The 21,569-nt window shown below is 41.5% G+C and overlaps 1 long non-coding RNA gene and 1 other non-coding gene across 3 annotated transcripts; both read right to left on the bottom strand.

Annotated features, from left to right (window-relative positions):
* Nucleotides 1-1,061: 1,061 nt before the first annotated feature.
* Nucleotides 1,062-20,049, bottom strand: LOC116658335. 2 transcript variants are annotated; one of them, XR_004313683.1, is made up of 5 exons: nucleotides 19,779-20,049; nucleotides 3,680-4,707; nucleotides 3,389-3,561; nucleotides 2,210-2,336; nucleotides 1,062-1,738 (listed from the first exon to the last, which is right to left on the bottom strand). It is a non-coding gene; the product is annotated as an uncharacterized LOC116658335 (long non-coding RNA). The 2 variants fall into 2 exon arrangements; XR_004313682.1 differs by having other exon boundaries at nucleotides 3,389-4,707.
* Nucleotides 7,936-8,007, bottom strand: TRNAD-AUC. Its single transcript has one exon. It is a non-coding gene; the product is annotated as a tRNA-Asp (tRNA).
* Nucleotides 20,050-21,569: the final 1,520 nt, after the last annotated feature.

Below are 21,569 nucleotides of genomic sequence, written 5' to 3'. Positions count from 1 at the left end.
TGGGCAAAAACAATCTTTTCAATAAATGATGTTGTAAAAACTGAACAGCTACATGCAAAAGATTCAAACTAGACTACTCTCTTACACCATATACAAAAATAAACTCAAAATGGATTAAAGACTTAAATGTAAGACCTGAAACCATAAAACTGTTAGAAGAAGACATAGACAGTATGTTCTTTGATGTTGGTCTTAGTGATTTTTTTTGGATATGTCTCCTCTATCATGGGAAACAAAAACAGAAATAAACAAATGAACTACATCAAACCAAAAAGTTTCTGCACAGTAGAGGAATATATCAACAGACAAAAAAGCAGCCTACTGAATGAGAGAAGATAGTTGCAAACCATATATCTGGTTTATCAACTTTTAAGAAGTTAATATCCAACATATACAAAGATAACACATAACTCAATATCAAAAAAAAAAAAAAACCCAGTTAAAAAATGGGCAGAGGACCTGAATAGACATTTTCCCAAAGAAGACATATAGATGGCCAACAGACATGAAAAGATGCTCAACATCACTAATCATCAGGGAAATGCAAATCTAAATCTCAGTGAGATACCACCTCACATCTGTCAGAATGGCTATTATCAAAAAGACAAGAAATAACAAGTGTTGATGAGGATGTGGAGAAAAGGCACCTTGTACACTGTTGGTGGGAATGTAAATTGGTGCCACCACTATGGAAAACAGTATGGAGATTCCTCCAAAAATTAAAAATAGAGCCACCATATGATCCAGCAATCCCACTTCAGTCTATCTATCTTAAGAAAACAGAAACACTAATTTGAAAATATATATGCACCCCTATGTCCACTGCAGCATTATTTACAACAGCCAAGATATGGAAGCAACCAAGTGCCCATTAATAGATGAATGGATAAAGATGTGGTGCATATATACAATGGGATATTACTCAGCCATAAAAAATGATGAAATCTTGCCATTTGCAACAAGATGGGTGGACCTACAGGTACTATGCTAAGTGAAATAAGTCAAGCAGAGAAAGACAAATGCCATATGATTTCACCTATACGTGGAATCTAAAAACCAAACAAATGAACAAACGTAACTAAATAGAAACAGAATCATAGATACAGAGAACAAACAGGTGGTTGCCAGAAAGCAGGGAGCAGAGGAAAGGAGAGAAATCGTTGAGGGACATTACGAGGCACAACCTTCCAGTTGCAAAATAAATGAGTCACAGGGATGAAATGTACAGTGTGGGAAATATAGTCCATAATTATGTAATACACATAATTTTGTATGTTGACAGATGGTAACTTATCATAGTGATCATTTTGTAATGCACAGAAATACCGAATCACTGTTGTGTAACAGGAACTAACATGGTGTTGTGGGTCAATTACACTTCAAAAACAAACAAACTCATAGGAAAAGAGATGAGATTTGTGGTTACCAGAGGCAAAGGGTAGGGGGAGTGGGAATTGGAGGAAGGCAATCAAAGACACAAACTCCCAGTTATTAGATAAGTAAGTGTCGAGTACAGCATGATAAATATAACTAACACCGCTGCATGTTATATACGAAAGTTGTCAGGAGAGCAGATCCCGGATTCTCACTGCATCTCATTCAATATTATATTTATATGAGGTGATGGATGTTCACTGAACCTATTATGGTCCTCATTTCATGATGTATGTAAGTCAGATCATTATGCTGTACATCTTAAATTGATACAGTCCTGCATGCCAATCATGTCTCAATATAACTGGAAGAGAGAGAGAGATTAAAAATTAAAATGTCCTGAGGCAATGGGGTGACGTTCTGGTGCTGGGAGAGCAGACACAGGGTCAGGGGACAGGTTTGGGTAACTGACCCTTCCGGTGCCCTAGTGCAGGCAGCTAACCTTAGGTACCTGCTCCACAGGCAGAATCTTAAACCCATGCTAATGAACTACCTGATGCTGACTTAGTTCCCATCACGATTCTGCAAGATCACCAACTCTATTTCCAGGCAGCAGCCAACTCCCGACAGCCCCACCGCCTCTGGGTCCCCAGGGCCCCTTGCGTGTTCTACCCACACACTGAGCTGCAAATGTGTGAGTGCATACGTGGCTCTCCCCCATGGATCATGGGCTCTACAAAGCCAGGATGCGCTCCACCCCACCCCACCCCCAGCACCCAGCAAAATTCTGGGCCGTCCCCGAAATGGTCAGTACATATTTGCAAAATGGACAAACCTCCCTCTCCTTTCGGGTGCCTCGCTGGGACGTTCACACTCAAGCAGGTTGGACACAGAACAAATTGACCTCTGACACCTCGGCCCCATGAGGGTACATTTTTGGCTGTTTTGTCCTCTGCTGTGTCCTGAAACAGTGCAAAGCACATAAGTTAACAAATACATGTCGAGTGTGAATCTGCTCTATTTGAAAGGGTGCCTTCTCATCTTTTCTGGTTCATCTGACTTTCCCAGCTCATGCTCTGCCCTCACAGCATGCTTTTCTCTTCCTGACAGTTGCCACTATCCCTTTTTTAAAATACATATATGTATGTATGTATGTATGTGTGTATATATATGTGTGTATGTATATATATATATATATACATATATATATAGTGGCTCAGAGAGGGCGCTGTGCTGGGCTGGCAGCAACAGTGAGGAGGAACGCATTCAAGCTGCCATCTTTCCAGAACTCCAGCCCCCTGTACAAAACTCTGACATCCTCATGGCACCAAACTGGCAGTTCAAGTGTAGGACTAGAGAAAGCAAGTATCTGGATTGATCCAGGGCTGGGTTTGAGAGGGAAAAAAATTATTGTACAATTGTGCCTCAGGTAGTCTGAAACCATCCAGTAGTGATGTAACAGAGAAGAACAAACCTGACTCCATATTGGATCTGTTCCATTAATGCTAATCTTTGTGCTCAGTCATGCTGGTTCTGCACCTTTGTAAAGGAATGTTGCCTTCAGCCTGAAGTAGATAGGAGAGCCCATTCTCAAGGCTCTGCCACCCAGGCTTGACCTTTTAAAGTGTGAGAGTTTTCATTCACATAGAGATAAAAAGTTGCAGAACAGGGAGTAACATTTGTCTTGCTGGAGGATTCCAGGAACATCATGATCGTACCAATGTGGAAGGCTGCAAGAATAAAGGATTACCACATCCCCTCCGGGGGCTGGCCAGCACCAAGAAGTTTGCAACAAGCAGCCACACTCTGTCCCCTTTTAGTATAAAAGAAGCCTGAATTCTAACTCAGGCAAGATAGTTCTTTGGACACTAGTCCACCATCTTCTCAGTCTGCTGACTTTCTGAACAAAGTCGCTATTTCTTGCCTCAACACCTCGTCTCTCAATGTATTGGTCAGCCGAGGGGCAAGCAGCATGAACTTTGGACTCAGTAATAGTAACACTATCTACTTTTACCTCTAGTCTTATTTTCTTGATTCTGCAATTGGTATTTCATTCTGCTTGCCTTTTTCTCTTTTTCCTCCAAATCATTGCATTTGGCAGAATTATTGATCTGTAGTTTATCCATTTTGGAGATGACATTGAAAAACTATGTACAAATGTGGAAGAACAACTTCTTAACAGTGTTCCTAGTCAAAAGATAAAAAAACATAAATTGAAATCCTCATAAATGCCCCAGAACCTAGTGTAACAGAAGCTTAATAGAAAAAATATTGAACGAAATCCACTTCCACCAACAATGCTAACCTTGACTCTGAGGTAGCATTTTTTTTCAACTTTTGTACATAGATATTTTTATATCACACAATATTTTAAAAGTCTTGATGGTCCTCTCGAAATACGAGATCTTCATATGAGCTCAAATCGAAGAATACCATCTGCCTTGGGTTCTAAGGGTTAACACCTTTGTATCCTGCTAGAGGTCAAGGAATTCTGTGCAGTAATTTGAGCACCACCTAGCGGGCATGGAAGGAAACAGTAATAAAGCAGTTTATTGAGACCGAGGCAGAGTTGACTGTAGATGCCTCCTCTCCCTGCTTCTGGGGACTGAGTGACAACCTACGTGATTCATAGAGCCTTCCACCCACCTCAACACTTTAACAACGTTCATGGGACTCTTCTAAATCCATCCCACTTAAACTGCAAAGCCAGAAACAAGAGCCGTCATCCTTCTAACGCCAAGCAACACCCAGTAGACTAACAGGATGGTGCTTCTGCCCCTAAATCCTGCAGCTCAGCGCTTCTCTTCCCAACAGGCTGTGTGTCTGTCACTTCCTTCCTGGGACACAGTTCCGTGTCATCTGTCCTTCTGCATTTTCTACATCTGGACTTACCCCTGCAGCCTTTACTAATTTACAACCTTTTTTTGCTTGATTCTTTGGAATCCCCTCTGCTTCCCTAAGCTGATTCACACAGCATATTTCAGTCTAATTAAAGAGAGATGGTAATAAAGAATGCTTTCAACAACTCACCAAACAGGTTTTATTAGGATAAAATCAAAGGTAATTCAAAAATATCAAAGGTAATTAAAAAATATTCAATGTCTATGAAGATTAATGAACTTAACTTCTCAATTTAAGAAATAATTTCTAAATTAAAGGAAGGAATATTGAGGGCTCAGCATGTGACAGCTGTTTCACGTATCATGGACTCATTCATGGCAGAAAGCTTGGAAGTCATCTGGTTCCTTTCCACGGTGGAGGAATCCCTCTGAATGTCCGGGTCGTCGACCAGTCTCTGCTTGAACACTTCGTGGGAGAGAGGACAAGCTTCATCTGAAAGGAAGGAAAGTGAATGGGCTCCTACATCAAACAAACTCAAGTCCTAATCTGTGCCCTTGCGTTACTGGCTTTGTGACTTTGGGTGAATAACAAGCCTCTTGAAGGTCCCTTTTCTCATCTATAAGACGGTTTGATTGGGGGTTGAGGGAGAAAGTAAAGATGTCAATGGCCAAGATTGTTATAGAATTAAATGAGCTCACACACTGTTCTTCACGAGTGATCCGTTTCACTTGGAGACGGCTCTGATAGGAACTTATATTTACCTCACTGCGTTTTCCACCCATTGACACTGTTTTTACCTGAATTTCTCTTTCCCAGATAGGTTTCCAAGTATCCAAAGACCATAAGCCTCCAACTTCCGACCTGACGCCTTCGGACCCACCCCCCCCCCCCCACTTAACTCACATCTTCCACCCTCCCGGATAGGGCTCTTCATTTCCCTCAACTATTCTTCACGGCAGTGCTTCCCAAACTTCTGTATGTGGTACCCTCCAGGGACGTGATGAGATGTGCCCAGTGCTGGGCTGGATGGATGAGGCTGCTCAGAACCCACAGGCTTCACACCATCTCTCAGAGGAACCCCGTGGGGCTGAGCCCACCTGCCTGCTGCAGTGACCTACTCACCAGGCTGCCCTGGACGGCATCCCTCCCTGATCATGCGTGCTGGGACCACCTCCCCAAAAAAGCCATTTGCACCCAAATTCCTATCACATCCTAGTAAATATTGAATACCAAAAAAAATAAAATAAAACTGGCAATACGGTAATAAAAATAGTATGCAAGCAAAGTAAACCTTTATTCATCAAGCTCTTCTCCAAAGCATATATCGATCACTAAGGTCAAAGAAGTGTCTTGGAGGGAAGGGTAGAGCTCAATGGTAGAGCACATGCCTAGCACGCACAAGGTCCTGGGTTCCATCCCCAGTGCCTTCATTAAAAAATAATAAGTGAATAAATAAACAAACAAACAAACAAACCTGATTACCTCCCCCGCTAAAAAAGTGTCTTGCACTAATGAACTTATCTACAAAACAGAAACAGACTCTAGTAAACAATCCTATGGTTACCAGGGGTCTAAGGGGGTGGGAAGGGATAAATTGGGAGTTCGAGATTCGCAAATGTTAACTACTATATATAAAATAGATAAGAAGTCAGATTTCTTCTATATAGCACAGGGAACTATATTCAGTACCTTGTAGTAACCTATAATGAAAAAGAATATGAAAAGGAATCTATGTATGTATATGTATGATTGAAATACGATGCTGTACACCAGAGATTGACATATTGTAACTGACCATACTTAAGTTTTTTTAAAAAACTTTTTAAAAAATTGTCTTGATTAATTAATGAGGGTAATGGCTCAAATTCTATACTTCACTTTGCATGTGGACGTAGTGTATTTTAAAAGCATTTCCAGACTGAAAACATCTTTTTTCATAGCTAAAGAACTAGGCTGTAAAAGATTTAATGACTTCCAAGATCACATCTTTAATGGTAGAAGTACAAATAGTTAATATTTATCGAGCATTTACTATATGCCAGGCCCTGTGTTAAATGATCAGGGTCACTCCACTAATTGTAGCAACAGTTTTATATTATGTTCGAGGTGTTATTATACCCCGCTCCACAAATGCAAACATTGATGCTTAAAGAGATTGGCTTCAATTCTGCATCAATCAAAAATTAAAGGGAGAAGTTTTGAACTGGCAAATGGAAAAGCTTTGGCAGGATAAATTGTTTTTACCCTACAAAGTGTTATTCTAATAATGGTTACATATACACCTGCAGTGAAGAGGAAGACGGGGGCAGGTAACCCGATAACAAAACAACAACAAATTACCCCTTTTCTCCACAGTTTATGAAGAACATGTTTTATTGCAGTATGGTTGATTTACAATGTTGTGTTAGTTTCTGGTATAGCATAGTGATTCAGTTTTATATATAGATATAGATACATATACTTTTTCATATTCTGTTTATTGGTTATTACAAGATATTGAATATGTTTCCCTGTGCTGTACAGTGGGACCTTGTTATTTATCTATTTCATACATACTAGTGTGTAACTGCAAGTCTTGAACTCCCAATTTATCCCTCCCTTTCTTCCCCTCTGGTAACCATAAGTTTGTTCTCTATGTCTGTGAGTCTGTTTCTGTTTTGTGGATAAGTTCATTTGTGTCCTTTTTTAAGATTTCACATTATAAGTGATATCACATGATATTTGTCTTTCTCTGTCTTACTTACCTCCCTTAGTATATATCTCTAGATCCATCTATGCTGCTGCAAATAGCATTATTTTCTTATTTTTGTGGCTGAATAGTATTCCATTGTCTGTGCGTGTGTGTGTGTGTGTGTGTGTGTGTGTGTGTATGTGTGTGTGTGTGTACACACATACATATCTTATTTATCCAATAATCTGTCAATGGACATTTAGGCTGTCTCTATGTCTTGGCTATTGTAAATAGTGCTGCTATGAACATTGGGGTGCAGGTGTCACTTTGAAGTAGGGTTCCTTCTGGATATATGCCCAGGAGTGGAATTCCTGGGTCATATGGTAAGTCTATTCCTAGTCTTCTGAGAAATCTCCATACTGTTTTCCACAGTGGCTGCACCAAACTGCATTCCCACCAGCAGTGTAGGAGGGTTCCCTTTTCTCCACAGCCTCTCCAGCATTTGTCATTTGTGGACTTTTGAATGATGGACGTTCTGACTGGTGTGAGGTGATACCTCATCGTAGTTTTCATTTGCATTTCTCTGATCATTAGCGATATTGAGCATCTTTTCATGTGCCTGTTGGCCATCTCTATGTCTTCATTGGAGAAATCTGTTTAGGTCATGAAGAACATTTTTGGGGTGAACTATCCATGTAGTTGAATCAAACTTTCACTATCTATTGTACATTTAGCTAACTTTGGACTTTATCTTAAACAAATGGCCACTTCGGTGTGTCACCTAAGCAACTGACGCTACAAAAGTTGTTAAGGTGATTGTCTGATTAGGTAAAACTGAAAACTTGGGTGTTTTTAGAGCTGACGTCATCGGAACTATAGTAAAATGAGCTGTTTATTCTTGACTTTGTAGGCTTTCTGGGTTTGTTTTCTAGATACATAGATGGAATTTGCACCAAAATTCTTCTTCTTCTTCTTCTTCTTTTTTTTTTTTTTTTTTTTTTGATCTTTTTGTTGGGGGGGAGTAATTAGGTTTACTCATTTACTTTTGATGGAGGTACTGGGGATTGAACCCAGGACCTTGTGCATGATAAGCATGCACTCTACCACTGAGCTATACCCTCCTCCCCCAAAATTCTAAATACAGAGAAAGAGTCCTGGGCATACAGCCAAGTTTTTGTGTTGAGATGCTGCAACACTTGTCTGCCCACACGAAATAGCTGTCATCCTCCATGAAGCCTGGGCTCTGTGGTTTGTTTACACTGACTCACACTACAGCTACTTGATATTTAAAGTAAAATGGAAATTTTAATGTATTCTGCTCCAACTCATGCAAGTTGCAGATTTTCTTTTTGTTTCCGGGTGTCCCGTTTATTTAAGCTTCTTATAATAATAGTTCCAAGCCTGGAAATTAGTTAGGTTTCTGGAGGTTCCCTTTTTTTTTTTTTATTTCCTTATCATTTAAAAATCACAGGGAACTATATTCAATATCTTGTCGTAACTTACGGAGAAAAAGAATATGAAAACAAACATATGTGTGTTCATGTATGACTGAAGCATTGTGCTGTACACCAGAAATTGACACAACATTGTAAACTGACTATACTTCAATAAAAATATGCATATACAAAAAAAATCAAATTATCTCACTTCATTCTACTTTTGTAAGAATGGGCCACAAATCCTGTTTCCTGCTAATGACGAGTTGACAGTCCTTTAAAGAAGAGCTGGACGACATACTGACAGGAGAAAGTCAATTGGAAAAAAAAAAAGTGAACGCGTCTTTGGAAAATGAGTCAGTGCCTAGAAACCGACCGCATTCAACACACAAAATTTGCTCCAAGTGAGCAAATTGAAAATGCTTCAAGAGAAGCAGCATGATAAATATATCTAGAGTTGTCAGGCAGGAAGTTCTTTATAAAGAATTCCAGTTAATTGCAATGACATCAGTTTCTGGAGCATCTCTGGAATACATTGATGGATTTAAAAAAAAAAAACCTAAATTCCATAAATCAACTCACTAAATGCATTCAGAACTTTTACCTAGAATTGTCAGAGGCTGAATGCCTAAATGTGTTCTGGTAACCCACTGAGTGTCCACCCGAAACAAAGAAGACGTTAAAAAAAAAAAAAAACCCTTTTTGGAGGAGGAAAATTATAATGGCACATTCCAACATGCCAAATGAGCAACAAATGCATCACAGAGACTTTATATTAAACAGCTAACTTTGACAAAGATATCCAAAATTTCAAGATATTTTTCTCCTCTTCATCCTAATAATCAAAGTCACATTATCCCTTCCCTCCCCAATATAGGAATAGATGAAATGATAGACCTAGAGATTGTCATCCTAGCTGAAGTCAGCCAGAAAGAGAAAGAAAAATACCATATGATACCACTCATATGTGGAATCTAAAAAAAGAAAAAAAGAAGACACTAATGAACTCATCTACAAAATAGAAACAGACTTGCAGACATAGTCAACAATCTTATAGTTACAAAGGGAAAGGGGTTGGGAAGGGATAAATTGGAGAATTTGAGATTTGCAAATGTTAGCCAATATATAAAAATAGATTTAAAAAAACAAGTTTCTTCTGCGTAGTACAGGGAACTATATTCAATATCTTGTAATAACCTTTAATGAAAAAGAACATGAAAATGAATATACGTATGTTCATGCATGACTGGGACACTGTGCCGTACACCAGAAATTGACACATTGTAATTGACTGTACTTCAATAAATAAATTAAATAATTAAATATTTTTTCTTTAAAAGTGAAAAAATAAAGAAGAAGAAGAAATGAAGTGCACACACAAAATGGCACACAAAAGGCTGCAAAATGGCCTGTTTGCCCAGACAATTTAGTAAAGAGGCCAACTCAGGTCCTCACAGGAGATTGAGTTGCTGCCCATGGCCACCCAGGTCAAAGGGAGAGCCAGGACACTTGTGATTCTAGCAGCTGCTATTCACAAGGACAGTCGTGAGCATTTATAGCCCTGGAGAGCTTGCACGCACCTTAATCATAACAATCCTATCAAGCCGCTGGGACGTGTATTAATATTACTGTCGCCATTCTACAGAAGAGACCGGAGCCCAAGTCTCCAGAGAGCCCAGTTTTCTCTCCTCCAACCACTACTCAGTCTCAGTACTTAAACTGTAGGTCCCTAATAGATTTCAAGTGCTTTCAGAAGCTTAGATTGTCCCACACCACACTGCTGTCAGAGGCACTGCACCTGTTTACTGATGTATTCAATGCCAAGAAGACGAGGCTGGCTCTGTCATTCGACGAAATAATGGGTGGATTATTTAAGAAGATGAAGATCACTTCAGAACCAATGAAAAAAAAAAACAACAGTGTGATCAAATCAGAGGACTAAAATAAAGACACATCACTCCTCTGATGACAACCAGATATGAGGCCAGAAAACTAGCAAATGAGTGGCTTGTAGTGACCTATAATGAAAAAGAATATATGTATAAATGTGTAACTGAATCACTATACTGTACACCAGAAACTAACACAACATTGTAAATCGATTATACTTCCATTTAAAAAAAAAAAACTAGCAAATGAGGCCCTGGGCTTGGACATCATCATGAACCTGCAATGAAGAGGCACCAGGAGAGGCTGTGGAGAAAAGGGACCCTCCTACACTGTCGGTGGGAATGCAGTTTGGTGCAGCCATTGTGGAAAACAGTATGGAGATTCCTCAAAAAACTAAAACTAGACTTACTATATGATCCAATAACCCCACTCCTGGCCATATAGCCAGAGGGAACTCTAATTCAAAAAGATACATGCATCCCAATGTTCATAGCAGCACTACTTACAATGGCCAAGACATGGAAACAACCTAAATGTCCATTGATAGATGACTGGATAAAGAAGTTGTGGTATATTTATACAACAGAGTACTACTCAGCCATAAAGAAGAGCAAAATAATGCCATATGCAGCAACATGGATGGACCTGGAGAAGTCATTCTAAGTGAAGTCAGCCAGAAAGAGAAAGAAAAATACCATATGATATCACTTACATATGGAATCTAAAAAAAAAAAGACAAATGAACTTATTTACAAAACAGAAACAGACTCACAAACATAGAGAACAAACTTACGATTACCAAGGGGGAAAGGGGGTGGAAAGGGATAAATTGGGGATTTAAGATTTGCAGATACTAACTACTATGTATAAAATAGATGAACAACAAGTTTCTTCTGTTTAGCACAAGGAACTATATTCAATATCTGGTAATAACCTATAATGGAAAAGAAAATGAAAACGAAAAAGAAAGAGGCTCCAGGCGCCACTCCACCCTGCTCTGCAGGAAACACCAAAATATTTCCATAGCAACGGTAACTAAAGACATCATCAGGATGTTAAAAATGCTCAGGAAGGAGAAAGAACCATAAACTGGGGACAAACAGGATTGTTTCCTGGTGGAGTGAAGCCCACTGTTTGCTCCCAGGAAACAGAAATATTTACCCACCTGAGGCAGGCTGTACCCAGCTATTTCAGCTGGCCAAACCCATCCTCCTCATCTGTATTCTTTTAAGAAAAGAAATCAACCAAAGAGTTGAAAACACAAGGAACTCAGGAATGCAGGTACCAGGGAACGTGGCAGCTCTAGACTTAATGGATTGGTTACGAGGCAAGAAAGGAGACAAATCACTTATTAACTGTGAAACCTCTTATGGCCAGACAGGTATTGTCCGGCACACAGACAAGAATCAGACATAGATTCTGTCCTGGGAGTGTTCAGTGTTGCAGGGAGAAATGAAAGGTAAATTTCTATGAAAATCAACTAGAATATGATAGATGTCAAAAGAAAAATCAGATTCTTGCTATTAGATTTTAGATCATTGGAGGGTCTTATGGGTTGAATTATGTTCCCCAAAAAAAGATATGTTAAAATCCTAAACCCTAGTACCCCAGAATATGACTTGGTTTAGAAATAGGGTCTTTGCAAATACAATCAAGTTAAAATGGGGTGGGGGGAGGTGTGTAGCTCAGTGGCAGAGCACGTGCTTAGCACGCACGAGGTCCTGGGTTCAATCCCCCAGTGCCTCCATTAAATAAACAAACAAACAAACTTAATTACCTCCCCCACAAAAAGAAATTAGGAAAAAAAATTAAATCTCAGAACTGTGAAGATAAATTTCTGTTGTTTTAAGTCACCCAGTTTTGGATAGTTTGTAAACACAGCCCCAGGAAGCTAATACACAGGGAGAGAATATTTTGTCGTACTAAATAGATTCTTTTTGGTGGCAGTGGAATTAAGCATATGCATTTATGTATTTTTTAGTGGATGTGCTGGGGATTGAACCCAGGACCTTGTGCATGCTAAGCAGGCACTCTACCACTGAGCTATACCATCCCCCACAGATTTTTTTTTAATTGATGTATAGTCAGTTTACAATGTTACTTTCAATTTCTGGTGTACAGCACAATAGTTCAGTCATACATGTATATACACATACTCGTTTTCATACTATTTTTCATTATAAGTTACTACAAGATGTTGAATATAGTCCCCTGTGCTATACAGTAGAAACATGTTATTTATCTACTATATAAATATAGGTCAGTATTTGCAAATCTCAAACTCTCAATTTATCCCTTCCCACCCCCTTCCACCTGGTAATCATAAGCTTGTTTTCTATGTCTGTGAGTCTGTTTCTGTTTTATAAATAAGTTCATTTGTCTTTTTTTTTTTTTGATTCCACATATAAGTGATATCATATGGTATTTTTCTCTTTCTGGCTTACTTCACTTAGTATGACCATCTCCAGGCCCATCCAAGTTGCTGCAAATAGCATTATTTTATTATTTTTTATGGCTGAGTAGTATTCCATTGTATAAAAATACCACAGCTTCTTTATCCAGTCATCTGTCGATGGACATTTAAGTTGCTTCCATGTCTTGGCTATTGGAAATAGTCTGCTGTGAACATTGGGGTACATGTATGTTTTCGAATGAGAGTTCCCTCTGGCTATATGCCCAGGAATGGGACTGCTGGATCATACAGTAAGTCTGTTTTTATTCTTTTGAGGAATTTCTGTACTGTTTTCGAAGTACATCTAAACTGCACCTTGAAGAACTTGTAGCCTCTAAATGGTAGGAAATGGAACTTCCTCTTTATATGATCATAGCATCTACCATTCCTTGAGGTCCCACCATGCGCCAAGTATAGTACCAGGAATCCTTCACGTGTAACCGGAGTGGATTCCAGCTCCTATGCAGAGGGCATCCAGACCTCACCTCCCCAGCTGACCCTCCCCTCCACCCCAGCATGGTTGATATGTATAGAAGCTTCAGTTTGACAGACAGAAGAGGACTGGGGTGGGAGGGGAGAAAAATGGAGCAGATGGCACATTATCTGTTCCCTGGCCCTGACACCCATGCGGAAGAGAGGGTGGAAGGAAGCGAGCTCCAGAGTGAGTTGTTTTGTTTTCCCGTGAAACAGGTGAGGAACCAGGCAGAGGTCTGAGAGGCTCTGCCTCTGGGGCTGAGACGGCTTAGAGCGCAGGGAGGCCTCTCCCCTCCTCCCACAGAACCCGGCCCACAGGGAGGCACCTAAGGACTGGGCGTTCCAGGAACAGCAGGTGTCAGCACCCTTGGCGTGGGCTGTGCCCTCACCACAGACTGTGACCCAGTGACCCTGGAGAAGCTCCAGCCGTGGCAAAGCCATAGCCAGTTGCCCTGCAAGCCGATGGTGGGCATATGGCACCTGGGCCCAAAGTGCACAGGGGCCACCACCACGCCCACAGAGGCAGGTCGGCAGTTTTAATTAATTACGACTTTTTGATTTAGGCGGAGGTAATTAGCTTTTACTTATTTACTTGTTTATTATTTTAATGGAGGTACTGGGGATTCAACCCAGGACCTCGTGCACTCTTCCAACTGAGCTAGACCCTCCCCTCGCACAAGGAAACTTCTAGCTGGGAAGACTCTGAAGGGAGTTCATTGCCTGCAGTCAAGTATGCTGGAGATTCATGCCCGAAAAATTGGAATACGAAAATAATGTGAGACTTGTTTTGTGACAACCGGCTGATGAGGCCTGGAACACACTGGTGAGGCACAGATTTTCCCATTTAATGCAGCTGAAACCCATCATTATTCCCACTCTAGAGGCAAGAAAACTGAGGCTCCGGAGCTTAAATATCTTTCCCATCCTGTTCCCCAGTCACTCAGTGACTGAACCAGAAATCAAATCGTGTCTGTGTGTCACTCAGGCTCTGCTCTTTCTGCTGTTACACACTTGTTGATCTAAACGGGGGAAAGCATGACACTTGCAAGGAATTTGGGAAAGAGTGCAGTTGGGCAGGATACCAGCCGGGGTCCTGGCAAGAAACAGAAGGCAACCCAGGTTGTTCAAATGAAGAGACGAATAAAGATGCTCTAACACAGCTGTGGGCAGGATGAAGCGAACCAGCAGGGAATATGAAGACACCCAGGGCACTATGAACTCATCTGCAGAACAGAAACAGACTCGCAGACATAGTAAACAACCTTATGGTTACCGGGGAGAGGGGGTGGGAGGGGATAAATTGGGAGTTTGAGATTTGCAAATATTAACTACTGTATATAAAAGTAGATTTAAAAACAAATTTCTTCTGTCTAGCATAGGGAACTATATTCAATGTCTTGTAGTAATCTTTAATGGAAAAGAATATGAAAATGAGTATCTGTATGTGTACGCATGACTGGGACATGATGCTGGACACCAGAAATTGACACATTGTAACTGACTATACTTCAATTAAAAAAAAAGAAAGAAAGACACCACACAGAGACCAGGAGCAGGCGGAAGTCTTTACAGTCCTAGTGAGCCCTCACAGGAACCGGAGCCACGGAGGAGAGGCTGCCAGCCGGATGTGTGGTCCTGGAGGGACCCTGCCCTGCCAGGGACGCCACAGCAAAGCAGGGAGAGAGTGGACAAGACTCTGCTCCCTCCTCTGACTCCCAGTCTGCAGGTGCCACCTACCAGCCTTGCCCAGCTGGACACCAGCTGTCAGGGGATCCTGGGAGGGGAGGCAGAAGGAAGAAAAGGAAGACATACCTTTTAGGAGTGGTTATAGCTCAATGGTAGAGCACATGCTTAGCATGCATGAGGTCCTGGGTTCAATCCCCAGTACCTACGTCAAAAAAAAATAGTTAAAAAAAAACTGTTAGAACTCAGTTTTCTTGCTGACTTGTCCTTCTGCTATAGCTGTGTTATCAATACCATCCCTGAGTAGAGCAAATCATCTCCTTTCTCTTCCTGCTTGTTTACTGGGGAAACACTACATGGCCAAAAGTTTCTTCTCCTGGAATGTCCATCTCCTCCATTCATTATATCCATAACTCCCATTTCCAATGGTCCTGCCCCCATACCTCTCCCCAGAGTCCCTTGAATCCACTAAGGTTTCTATCCAATTAAAATTGGTGCAAAGGACCTCTTGGGGAGTGATGGAAATGTTAGCTAGCTTTTTTTTTTAAAACCTTTATTATGGTATGATTCTTGTAAACTACACATATTTCAGATGTACAATTTGATGAATTTCAATAAATGTATACACACATGCTATCACATCACAATCAAGATAGCTCACATTTCCATCACTCCCCAAGAGGTGCAATTTTCAAACTCCCAATTTATCCCTTCCCACCCCCTTTACCCCCTGGTAACCATAAGTTTGTTCTCTATGTCTGTGAGTCTGCTTCTGTTTTGTTGATAAGTTCATTTGTGTTCTCTTTTTTTTTAAGATTCCATATCTAAGTGATATCATATGGTATTTTTCTCTCTTTTTCTGGCTGACTTCACTTAGAATGACTATCTCCAGGTCCATCCATGTTGCTGCAAGTGGAATTATTTTATTCTTTTTTATGGCTGAGTAGTATTCCAATATGTATAGATATATACCACAGCTTCTTTATCCAGTCATCTGTAGATGGGCATTTGGGTTGTTTCTGTGTCTTGGCTATTGTAAATAGTGCTGTTGTGAACATTGGGGTACATGTGTTTTTTTGAATTAATATTAACTATCTTGATTGTGGCGGTGGTTTCATAGGTATGTGTATATATATATATATATATATAAATTCATCAAACTGTACATCTGAAATATGTGTAGCTTACTGTACAAGAATCATACCACAATAAAAGTATAAATACATACATACATAAAATTGGTGCAAAGGAAACCCACTGAGAAACCAAGCCCCTAAGACACTATAATTTCACCCATGGAATTATAAAAAGCTAGAATGGGTTGAGAAAAGTTAAATAAATGGTGCTAGAGAAAACCTGACATGGAAAAATCAGTAAGTTATTAAAATGATTATCCACAAAGCAAATCACTGTACTTTGCACATTAGAATACCCAACTCCCACCATGCATTTGGCATTTAATTGAATTTACAGAGTTTTCATTTGCTCCCGACTCTTCAGGCAGGACCACCTGCCTTTGTAAACCGAGTTCCGTCTCAAATCCACACTTCAAACACATGTCAGGATGTTCAGACAGAGGTTCAGTGTTCTCTCCAGGGCATCACTTCTGTTTTAAGCTGGGATGCGGTCTAGTCTGGCTGCTGAATGCAGAGCTGCGATTCGTGGTTAGTTGCATGTCTTGGTGTGAATCTTTCCCACACTCCGCCCGTGCCCTTTGCCACGGTCTCTGGAATTTCTCCCACACTGCCCATCAGGTTTGCATGTGGTGGTGGTTGAGGAGTCTCTTAGGAACAATACTTTTAACAGAGTGAGGAAGCGAGACCAGGCAGAGAGAAAAGAGGGGCTGAGTTCCAACTGAGGCTGCAGCTAATCCCATGGAGGGCTCTGGGGCTGGGAAGGCCGTTCAGAGATGTTTTGAATTGACGCAAGGGGCCTTGCCTTCTTATGTCTGACCAGTCAGCACATGTGGGCTGCCTTGGGGACACCCTTGAGCAAAGCCGTGTCCTTCAGCTGAGGGCAGTGCCGGGTAGGCAGTGAAGACGGAAGTGGGTAGGGGCTGTCTGTGAGCCGTCATCTCGAGCCATAGTCCCAGCAACTGAGGGAACCAGAGCCTCGGTTCTGGAAGGGGATCAGGAGGGGCAGCACAGTTCCCACGACACCCAGTGAGGGTGAGGATGTCTCTCTGCTTCTTGACGTGGAGTTTGGCCTCGTGACTTGCCTGGACCAACGGCTCAAGGAAAAAGTGAATGTGCCGGTTCTGAGTGTAGGCCTTTGGACAACTTCCTTCTTACACTTGACCAGGCTAACCTGCTGGCCTCACGCAAGTGAGAGGCACTCGGAATACAGCCCCAGGAGAAAAAGGGGGAGGGGAGGGGGAGGGAGGGGGAGGACCCAGCCAGCCAGCGAGCCCAGATTAGACCAGCGAGCCTCAAGATGACCGAGGGTCCCTATAGAAATAAGCTCTTGCTTGTGTGTGATGAGGTTTGTTACGATTTGATGGCACGTCCATTCCACAGGTTCTGACTTGACCCATCGGTCCCAACATCCAGTACTCATGACGGTTAAACTTTGTGTCAACTTGACTGGCTGTGGGTGCGCAGATTAACTTGGGTTTCCAGTGTGTCTTTGAGGCTGTTTCCAGATGAGATTAGCATTTGAATCAGCAGACTCAGTAGAGTAAACTGCACCCCCAGGTGGAGTGGACATCATCCAATCCGTTAAGGCCCTGACTAGAACAAAAGGGAGAGGAAGGAAGAATTCATCCTTTTTTTTTCCCTGCCTCACTCCAGGAGCTGGGACATCTCATCTCCTCGGGCTCTCAGACAGGGTTTACAGCATCAGCATCTCTGGTTCTCAGGCCTTTGAACTTGGACTGAACCACACCACTGGCTTTCCTGGGACTCCAGCTTGCAGATGGCAGATCCCATCTTCTCATGGGACTTCTCAGCCTCCACAGTTGTGTAAGACGATTCCTCGTAACACATCTCCACGTGGCAACTTAAATGCACTCCACTCCTATGACGACTGAAATAAATGCACAGCCTGAAAGTTGAGAGTTATGTTTTATTTGGCAGACATTTCTGAGGACATGAACCCCTTTGAGCTCAGGGTGACACCTCCCAGATCGCTCTGAGGGGCTGCTCCGAAAAGGCAGGGGAGGACCCAGGATATACAGGAGCTTTACAACAAAGACCAGGTAGTTGGAACATTAAAAGATCACTTGTTAACTGAAGAAAACCAGACATCTCACGTTACAGAATTTGGCGCTTTTCTATGTATGGGAGTGAGCAAATATATCGGCTCATTGAATTGATTCCTTTGACAAGCACCTAGCTATCTAGGGCCAGCATCCTGTCCTTTATTATTCTGAGTCCCCTCAGAGTGCACCACTGTGAGTGGCTGCAGAGGCCAGGCTGCAGGCTTGTCTTCACTGGGGAGTGGCAGCAGCTGCTGACGACCTGATGGCTTCAGCGTTCTTTCTTTACTGGTTACATTTGCAGTATTTTTAGTTCACACCTATAAGTTATGGTCAATGTTCATTTGCTTTTATTTCTAGGTGCAAAGATCAGGAGCCTGGAAGATATTGTGGGTGATGGGGGGTGGCAAAGAATGGGCCAGTTCCCACTGCCTTGCAGACCCTCAGGCTGCCCCATCCTGCCCACTGCCCTCCACATACTTGAGTTCGGCCAGTAGAGGAGGTGATCAAGTTGGGTGCGGTAATGCCAATAGTAAATTGGAGTGTCTGCCCTCGGATTCCTGGACCATTGAGCCAAAGACAATATCAGCTGAAAGAAGCAAGAATGACCCCGGGGGCAGGTGCCTCTAGTCCCACATAGGTCTTTTCCTGGGACTTCCAGGCTCTGGGGCTTTCTTCACTTCACATCACATCAGCCCACGGGGGCCTCTCTGAGCAACCACTTCAAACGCTGCTGTTGGTGGAGGAATTCTGCTCCCTGAAATTCTACTGCCAACTTTTGGCAGCATGCTTTGCTTTTTTTCTCTTCCTTTTAAAGCTGACAAAGAGAAGCAAAGGGCAGAAATCATGCTCACCAAATAAAGAAACACCCTGCTTTTTTTTTTTTTTCAAACCTCTTTTGCGTCAGAAAATCCATTCCCAAATGAGCCGTAACCAGCTGGGACTACACGTAGCCTGAGTCTTATAAGAGAAAGTTCTAATCACAGACTTCATATGTGATGACCAGTGGGTCCAAGTTTTGGTTCCAAAGGGAGTTGAGAGTTTGAAATCCTTCACGACTCTGCCTCCAGCATTTTCACCACGGCACGCGCTTCCCAATTATGAGACGATTTCATTTGAAACCTGAGTGAAACTGTGAGTCACTCCCCTTCACCTCCCAAATTCCTAAAACAGCTACTCGTTGTTTTTAATGGTGCTGGGGGGAAAAAAAGAAAGAACAAAAACAAGAGAAGAAAAGAAAACAGTGCATTCCTGAAACATTATGAAAGACAAACAGAAGACAAGCCAGGACAGCATACTGGAGAGCATCCTGGGGAAGCCTTGGTCTTTTATGCCAAGACGCTTTAACAAAAGAGGAAAACCAAAGGGTGGCCCCTGGGGCATCTGGAAGGATAAACAAAAATGAAAATTCCCAACACTAGTGAGCACTCACCCTTCTCCCATTTCATGTGTCCTTGTCATTTATTCTCCTGACTACCCAATGAGGCCGAGGACACTATGACTCCTATCTTATAGATGAGAAGATTGAAGTTAACACCTGTTCTGAAACTATTCCAAAAAAATGCAGAGGAAGGAGCATTCCAAACTCATTCTACAAGGCCACCATCACCCTAATACCAAAACACAGACAAAGATATCACCAAAAAAGAAAATTACAGGCCAATATCACTTATGAATATGGATGCAAAAGTCCTCAACAAAATACTAGCAAATAGATGAGAAGATTGAGAAACGAAGACCCAGGGAGGTTAAGCAACGTACCAAGGCACACAGCTAGAAAAGGTGGAGCTGAGATGCGAAGTCTTGCTCCAAATCCTGTGTTTCAACCATGAGTTGCCATGAGTGGTCCACCGCCAGCTTAAAGATGCATGTGGATATTTCATTCTAGTCCTCTTGCCAGTGGATCCAACCGGTGTTCCAGGTTCTTGTTCCGTCCCAGAAAGAATTCAGAGACAAGACACAGAGGTTAAAAAAGTAAAGAGAGGATTTATTAAAGGATGGATAGCACACTCTCAAGGCGAGAGCAGGCAGGCTCAGGTGAGCGGCTGCCCTGAGTTTCTTACGTAAGTTACTTACATAGGGTGTAAAATGAATGGGCGGAATATTCACCGGGGAGGGAAGGGCTTAGGGTCATATTTCCTGATTATGATCCCAACTCCACCTTCCCAAAGGGAGGAGGGATTTTTGTCCTTATTTAGTCTGGATCAGAAGTGTCGTGGCGTCGGTGCATGATGGGTACTTCTGATCTGCAAGGCTAATTTTATTGAAATGAGGGCATAATGAGCAAAAGGTTACATTCAGACACTGGAAATTCCTGCCTTTTCTGACCTTTATTTCTTGGTCTCTAGGCCAAAAGGTGTGGCCCCTTATCGGCCCAAAGACTCCTGCTTTTCTTTCTCTGCCCAGGGGCCCCTGGTGCTTCTGTATGTTTCCTGCATTTGGCTTGTGCCCCTCCTTTCTGCCCAAATCCTGCCATTTGGTCTGTGTCCCCCTTTCTCTGCTTGTATCTAGCTAACTGTCTGCTCTAACAGTCTGTGATATTTATACATTTGCTTTAAGATAAAAAAAATACTTCTTATTTAAAGATTTTTATCTACATTTTCCAATGTCCTATTTCCCTTCCAAGTAAAACTAATGCTCCAAGAAGATTGTGCTGGTGTGCTCAGTTTGAGAAACTCTGGCCCAGGGCAGCTAACTTGCCCCTGCAAAAAATAAAAATACTTTTGTTGTATCAATCATAATTAATTTGTCCAATTATCCAAATAGTTAAGAAAGATTAGTTTTTTTCCCCAAAGTCAAGGCAACTAATTCTAAAGGGTTGTGGGTAAAATGGAGTTGAACAAAGTAGATTAACAGTAATTTCGCAGGAGAAAGGAGGCTAAGGTAAGAGTTGGATGAAGTTCCCCATGGCTAAACTAGAAATAAACAGAAGGCTTGACATAAGGCAGAGCATCTTATGAGTGGGATATTTTTAGTTTGGCCTGAGATATAAGGACATGTGAGAGAGAAGAGAGAGAGAGGAAGAAAGTGTGTGTGTGTGTGTGTGTGTGTGTGTGTGTGTGTGTAAGATGGAGAGAGAAAAAAAATTTGGAGAAGGAGCAAAAAGTCTGCTTTTCTTATAAAAGATAATGCACTTGAATGGGGAAAACTACACGATTTAAGCACATTTCCACCATGAATGAAAAATTACATGTAAAACTTATTAAGAGTTCAGATCATCTCATCATATTTTATCAAATCTAAGACACCATCAATTATAAGATTCATTCAGATTTAAAGGATCTAAAATATTTTTTAGATTTCATCTTGGAATTGATAAAACACAATAAATTTCTCTGAATCCTATTTGCAAAATGGAGATAATGCATAATACAGGGTGATGGTGGGGTCCAAACGAGATAAGGGACCATTAACATGGTAGGTCCTCAAGAAACATCAAAAGTATTATTATTTCTACTCCTTTTGCCAAAAACAAGTTGACTTCCTTCTTCTTCAAAATAATATTTTAATTTTCACTGCAAGACTGTAAGTTGCAAAAGGGGGCATTCACCT

Source organism: Camelus ferus, chromosome 20, assembly GCF_009834535.1.
Source record: "Camelus ferus isolate YT-003-E chromosome 20, BCGSAC_Cfer_1.0, whole genome shotgun sequence".
Lineage (NCBI taxonomy): Eukaryota > Metazoa > Chordata > Mammalia > Artiodactyla > Camelidae > Camelus > Camelus ferus.
The sequence above is the reverse complement of the archived record's forward strand: the minus strand, read 5'-3'. Positions and strand labels throughout refer to the sequence as shown.